The 7,500-nt window shown below is 31.9% G+C and overlaps 1 pseudogene; it reads right to left on the bottom strand.

The window, feature by feature from the left end:
• Positions 1-7,500, bottom strand: part of LOC109074025 — a 115,473-nt pseudogene that overhangs the window by 34,132 nt on the left and 73,841 nt on the right.

The following is a 7,500-nucleotide window of genomic DNA, read 5'->3' as shown; positions in this document are numbered from 1 at the left end:
CACACACACACACACACACACACACACACACACACACACACACACACACACACACACACACACACACACACACACACACACACACACAATTATATGAACCCTGGAGGCTTCAGAAAGACCAGGTGTGTTTCTGTCACTGTGTGCCTGACAACATCTTCATCTATAATACAGCAGACAGAACCTCACTCAACATAGAGGACAGGAGACGAGAGAGGAGGTGATGGGAGAACCAGGGGAGAGGAGAGAGGAGATGAGACAGGAGTGAATGAGGATGATGATGATGAAGATCAGTGCTTCTCAACCTCTTTGACCCCATCCAACTCAATACATTAACACTCCCTAATATACGCTAATATATCACCCCCAGTGTTTCTTCTGTAAGGTTATATTTTATTTTATTTTATTTTATTTTATTTTATTTTATTTTATTTTATTTTATTTTATTTTATTTTATTTTATCATGAATTTGTGATTCTAGATGTTTTAGGAACTGTACATTCTTAAAAACAGTTATTAAGGGAAAAGAAAACATTTCAAATTGATCATGTGTTCTCTTAGCATTTTTATAAACTACATATTTTTGTAATTACAGACATTTAAAGAATTGTACTACACACACACACACACACACACACATATATATATACTATAGTTATTGAGGGAAAAACAAAGTAAAAAATAAATAATGTTTCAAATAACACTTTTATCAGGTGTTTTTATAAGCAGTTTAATATAATTATTAAAGTTATTATTTTTATTTTACTATATTGAATTTTATATTTTATTTTATTGTTTTGTATTTATTTTAGTAAAATAGTTACTGAGGGGGCAAAAAAAGAGTAAAAATTACACATTCAAATTACATGTTGATCATCTTGTGTGTGTGCGCGCGTGCTTTTTTTAATAAAGTTAGATTTTTTAAATTGTATTACTTTATCATTTTAACCATGAATAATTTTGTGATTCCATATGTTTAAAGACATGTGCATTTATGAACAAAAACAGTTATAGAAGAGGAAAAATTTAAAAAATAAATATAATATACTTTTTAGCATAGATTTTGGATAGATTAACTTAATTGATCTAAAATGAATTGAATTAAATTTTTAATTATTTAATTTTAACCATGACTCATATTGCGATTCCAAAAGGTTAAAAAAATTACATTCTTGAAGAATAGCAGATATTGAGGAGTAAAATAAATTATATAAATAAAATATATTATATGGGACGCCTCGTCGTGGGCCCCGGCCCCTGGTTGAGAAGCACTGATCTAGTGTCAATCATGCATTACTGCAGGTGTGTGTGTGTGCAGATTTAACTATATTTTGGAGACAAATCTGCTCCTAGAGGTGAGCTAAATTGAGTATGTCCTGAACTGTAAAAATGGAAGAAAAATAAGATATGTAAAAATGCAGAAATATTTGTTTAAGGATTTGGTTACAGGACAGCAAAAGTCTATGGAATGTTCCCATTCAGAAAACGTGCAGTAAATGTGTGTGTGTGAGTGTGTGTGTGTGTGCGTGTGTGTGTGAGACTCTTGTGCAGCAGCAGCTGATGTTAACACACTCTCACACTAACAAACTGACTTAACAAAACAAAAAGAAACACGCTCATCATCACCATCATCATCATGATGAATGACATAAACAGGAATGAGCGGCAGTGAGGATGACAGGATCGATGAGCTCTTACCTCGTACTCCTCTTTGAAGCCGTAGCCCTCAGCGCATTTCATCTGCGTGATGTGCTGCAGAAGGTCGGCCACACGGATGGCGGGATGCAGCTGGCCTGTCTGGTACGGCACGTCCACGGCCTCGCGCTTGCACAGCGAGTGTGTGTGTGACGAGTGTGTGTGCGTATGCGACTGCACCAGGCTGCTGGTGTCACTGGTCAGGGTTTGAGTCTCGTCTGCAACACAGGACAGAAAACACACGCGATGACGTGGCAGCGGTGAAACACGTCACGCTTACGGTCACACTTACGCTTCCTTTTACAGTGACTTCAGCTACATGACTTCGAAAACAGGCCCTAACAAATTTAAATGTGCAAAATCAATAATGAGCTGAAATAGTAGTATTAAATTAAAATAATACTTCACTAAAAATGAAAATGCATCATTATTTATTCACAATCACATCATTCCAAACCTGCATGCTGTGATTTCAATATGCAAAATTATGTTAATAATATAAATACATATAATATAATATTATAATATAAAAACTAATAATATAAAAAATATATAATATATATTATAATAATTTTTTGTATATACACATTTAAATAATAAAAACTCATTTATTGTGTGAAAAAAAACAAACATAAAAAAAAACTAAATCAAATAACCCTGCTTAAAAATCCAGAAACATATCAGAAAAGTAACACCGTACAGGTTTGGAACAACATGAGAGCAAACAAATAAAGACAAAACGTAAATTTTTTGATAAACTTTTCTTATTGAATAAGTAAGGCAAGACACTTCAGGTAAAAAGGACAGAAATTTAAGTAATAATTATCACTGTAGCAGTTTTGTTTTTAATGTATTATTGAGATACTAGTATTGTTTTTGGTAATATTTTGAGTAAGACTTCATTTTTATGTTTTCTGCTTTCATGGTTACTTTAAAGTTTTTGTCATTTTGTAGTGCTTTCACAATTTAGTAAGTTTCTATATTGTTTTTTGTTAGTTTATCTATATAGTTATAATTTTATTATATTATTATTTTTTATATGCTTTAACTTGCATACATTTTCAGAACATAAATCTGAATAATGGATAAACCCAGGATCAAAATTCTTGGTTTTTTTTAAAAATTATTGGTTGACATATTAGAGTTAAAGGTTTTACTGAGGTGATATCACACCACAACTCATAAAACACCATAAACCACAAAAAACCCACAAAAGACAGAAAATTATTCATTTTCGCCATGTTTTTAGGAATAAAATATTGTATAAATCAGTGTGAATTATATATAAACAAACCCCTCAGTAAAACCCTTTAGAATATATATAGGAATAAAACTCTAAGTTTTGATGTATGTAAATGTTACTGAAGTGGAGATAAAACCTCACCACCTTTAAAGATATGAATTTTTACCATGTTTTTAGTACTAAAATGTCGTATAACTCAGTGTGAATTATATATGAACAAACCCCTCAGTAAAAACCTTCAGAACATAGATATGAATAAAACTCTAAGTTTTGGTATGTGCAAGTATTACTGAAGTGGAGATAAAACCTCACCGCCTTTAAAGATATGCATTTTTACCATGTTTTTAGAGCTAAAATGTTATATAAATCAGTGTGAATGATCTATGAACAAACCCTTCAGTAAAAACCTTCAAAATATAGATATGAATAAAACCCTAAGTTTTGGTGTTTGTAAGTGCTGCTGCAGTGGAGAAACAAACTCATTGCCTTCAAAAATGTGCATTTTTACCACGTTTTTAGGAGCAAAATGTTGTATAACTCAGTGTGAATGATGTATGAACAAACCTCTCAGTAAAAACCTTCAGAATATAGAGAGGAATAAAACTGTAAGTTTTGGTGTATGTAAGAATGGCTGAAGTGGACATTAAAACTTTTGAAATATATTTATTGTAACCGTAATCTACAGATGCAAATAGATAAAGTGCAATAATATAAACACTTGTGTGTTTTGACCAGTGCAATGTTTCTCCTGTAGTGTCTTTGCCTTAATTGCCTGAATTTTTTCAGTTAATCAATCAGTGTAAAAGAAAGCGCTTGATTGTTTTCCCATTCACTGGCGATGGATGATCATGACACGACGTTGCAGGAAGGGTGGATGAGTGGATGTGGAGGGAGGGATCGATTGACTGCCCCGCTCGTTCATTCCTTTGTGAAATATCACGTGATAAAACTTCAAAGAAACACGGCTAGAATCGGCCTGTCTGCTTGTTTCGCCCTGATCTGAGATCTGCCATGAGGCCTGGGTGCTGTCAATCAACAGCAAAGCATAAGCGGATAATCGAGCGTGTGATGACGGATGTTCAGAGCCACACGGGCCAAAGCACAACAAGCCAAAGCAAAGAGAGCAGATACACGATGCAGATGAACACGGGAGGAGGAGGATGATGATGAAGATGAGGTGGACGAGTGATGCTGTAACGCCAATGGAGGGAGAGGAACGGGACTCTAGTGAAACACACAACCTCTGTCACGCTGATGAACTTACCATTAATGGGGACTTTTTAAGCAGATACATTAGAGGTTAAAAGAGAGAAGAGAGAGACAGACAGAGAGAAGAGAGACAGCCAGAGAGAAGAGAGAGAGAGAGAGAGGAGACAGGGTATAAGCAACAAATACACCAAAGAGAACTAGCAGAGCTCTGATCAGTCGTAGGGCGATCGGGGATCCGGGTGTTATGGGAATCAAATCACAATGAAGGAGAAAAATGAGTTTCAAAACAAAAGAAGAAATGCAAATAAAATTGATGAACATTGCAGTCGCTTCATGGAGATCTACAGAGCAGCTGCCTCGATCGAGTGTGCTGGGGAGGTCAAAGGTCACACGGAGGCCAATCATTTGTCAAATTACATGACCTCACCCTTAAAAATGATAAACAAAAATACAGCTTTAATGGGGATTAACATGATCTGTGCTGAACTCAGTGTGTTTTGTGCATTGTATTACTGGCTTCAAGACAATAAATGCATTTAATTAGAATTTAAAATTAAGAAAATATAACCAAAATAACCAACTACATAAATAAATAATATTACTGTTTTTATAAATAGTAAAAACAGAAAAACAGAAATCTAATAAATGTATTAAATTATAAATAAAAAATTATAATTGAAAAATAAAATAAAAATACAATAAATCAAAATACAAAATATGAAAAATAAATAATAAAAAAGATAATAAAATCAAATATTAAAACTATAAAAACAGAAATATATTAAATGAATTAAACTATAAATGAAGATGCAAATTAAAGCAAATAAATAAATCAAATAAATGAAACTTTTCAAAATAATGTACAAAATGATAAAAATAGAAATATAATAAATGCATAAATGTATTAATTAATTGATGATTATATTAATTAATAATAAATATAATAATAATAAAATACAAAAAATTAATCTGTATTAAATTATCAATTAAAATTATTAAAACATAAAACTAAAAAAATATATACTAAAATGAATAAATAAAATGTTAAATAGTAAAAATGTTAAATAAAGAAAAACTAATATAATAAATGCCTTAAATCATAAACAAACAAACATATGGCAGTGGTTGATTTGAAGACTTTTGAACAATAAATACTTGATGTCCAGTGTAAAATCTACATCCTAAGGCATAAGCGGTTGAGAAGTGCTGAAACAGCAGCTGAGCTGATTGTGCTTCTGCTCATGTTGAACATCAGCATCATCTTCTCTGGTCCATAAACCCTCGTGTGCCGGAGGTGAAACTTTGCTGTTTTTCCCCCATTTTATTGTGTAATGTAAACCTGTTCCCGCTCAAGCGATCGTTTACACGTGCCGTTAGCCGAGAGTCATTCATATTTAATACGCCGCTCTGAGCTCTTATTTTTCATTACATTATGTTTCAATTAAATTTTCAGGCCTTGCGAGGGCCGACTCTGGGGTATGGAGCGCTTTAGATAAATAGGGTATAGAGGTGCCACGAAAATGAGACAAAACCTGCTTTATTATTCTATTTTATCATAAAATAAAGCAATAAACAGCTGCGAAATAAGAAAAATAAAAACAAGTAGGTCAGAAAGAGCTGCTAAAGGCAGAAGAAACATTAGAGAGAATAGCAGAGAAGCAAAGAAACACTGGAGTGGATGTAGAGAACGAGACAGAAACGCTGATCCAGCCGTCCTTCTCCAAAAACTACAAAAAACATCCCAAGGGGAAAATAGACACCGGCAGAACCGTCTTCACATTTACACAGTAAAGCATCCGCTCATGAACTGCATCAGTGGCACCACACTGACCTGAAGAACCACAGAGTGATGCATTTATGTTTGCATTCATGCATTCGCCAGGCGCTTTTATTGCATTTATCATTATATTAGTTCTTCAGGTGTAATGCAACACCATCATCATCAGCCATAGTTTAATAAACCCTAAAACTTTTAAGCTTGCACTCCTCAGTATCTTGGTGTTCATAAAAACAGCTTTCACTAAAAAAAAAAAAAATAATAAAAAAAAAAAAAAAAGATTTCTTATGTTTTTTTTCATTAATATATTTTATTTTATTTTAAAACAATTATTATTATTTAATATATTATATTATTATCAAACAATATTTATTATATTTAATTATAATTTATAAATTCATTATTTGACTTGATTAATACATAGATTTATTATTAAAATTATAAAATGTATACATATAATAAATGTATATACAAAGTAACATAATATATTAATTTAATATATATTTTAATAACGTAATCTTTTTTTTATGTTTAAAATATAAAATGTATTTAAAAATATATAAATTAATTGAAATATTCATATTAAGTGTATAATAATAATGATAATAAGAATAATAATAAATTGAATTAAAATTAAATAATAATTTAAATTGAATTAATCAAAATGTAATAATGGATTATTACATTATTAAATTTAATGTATTAATTTATAAATTTTAATTTATCAATAAATTATTATTATTAATATAACTAATAATATTGTAGTGGTAGAAGTAGTAGTAGTAATACAGTTAATTTGATTTAATCTTCTAGTATGTTTTGTTTAATCCATTTTTGGATGCTTTTTTAGAGTTTTTCTGACTTCAAACGTGTAATCCGACTGAATTCAGGGGATTGATTTACTAACATCACCGCTCATGTGTGTTGAATGTGCAGCTACAGCATCATCCATCCACTCCTCCACATCCAGTCCACATGTCTGTCCATGCAAATGAGATGTCAGACAGGAAGTGACATCACACACACGAGGTGCGATGCGGATGGGATGGAGTGAAGGTGGAAGCCAAAGGAAGAGAAGCGACAGACAGACAGACGGGTGAGCTGATGAGAAGCTGTAAAACAACCCAAATCAAACCAACATGATGTGGAGAAACACAGACGCGGCTCACCTAAGATCGCTGTGGGAACGAAGGGGTCTGGAGGAGAAGCACACAATCACACAGAGAGAAAGAGAAACACACAAACCATCAGTCCGTCTCAATGAACAGCTCTCTGTGTCATCTAACACAGAAGATCTCAAAGCTCTACTGTCCAGCTCAATGACCAGAAGAGTCAGAAGATATCTCCTTCAGTCTTTTACTATAATCTTGATAAAATTACTTGTTTTATAAACAAACAGAAAAATGATTTCTTGATTTTTAAGCATTGTTTAGCATTTTAATTAAGTCAAATTGATTATTGTTAATTAATTAATTATTTTATAATTATAATTTTATATAATTAAAAACATAGTTAAAAGATCATTAATACATTAAAATACAATAGTAATAATAATAATAGGCTAATAATAATAATTATT

The sequence above is a fragment of the Cyprinus carpio genome, chromosome A2 (assembly GCF_018340385.1).
Source record: "Cyprinus carpio isolate SPL01 chromosome A2, ASM1834038v1, whole genome shotgun sequence".
NCBI lineage: Eukaryota > Metazoa > Chordata > Actinopteri > Cypriniformes > Cyprinidae > Cyprinus > Cyprinus carpio.
This window is presented reverse-complemented; position numbering and strand designations above follow the sequence as displayed.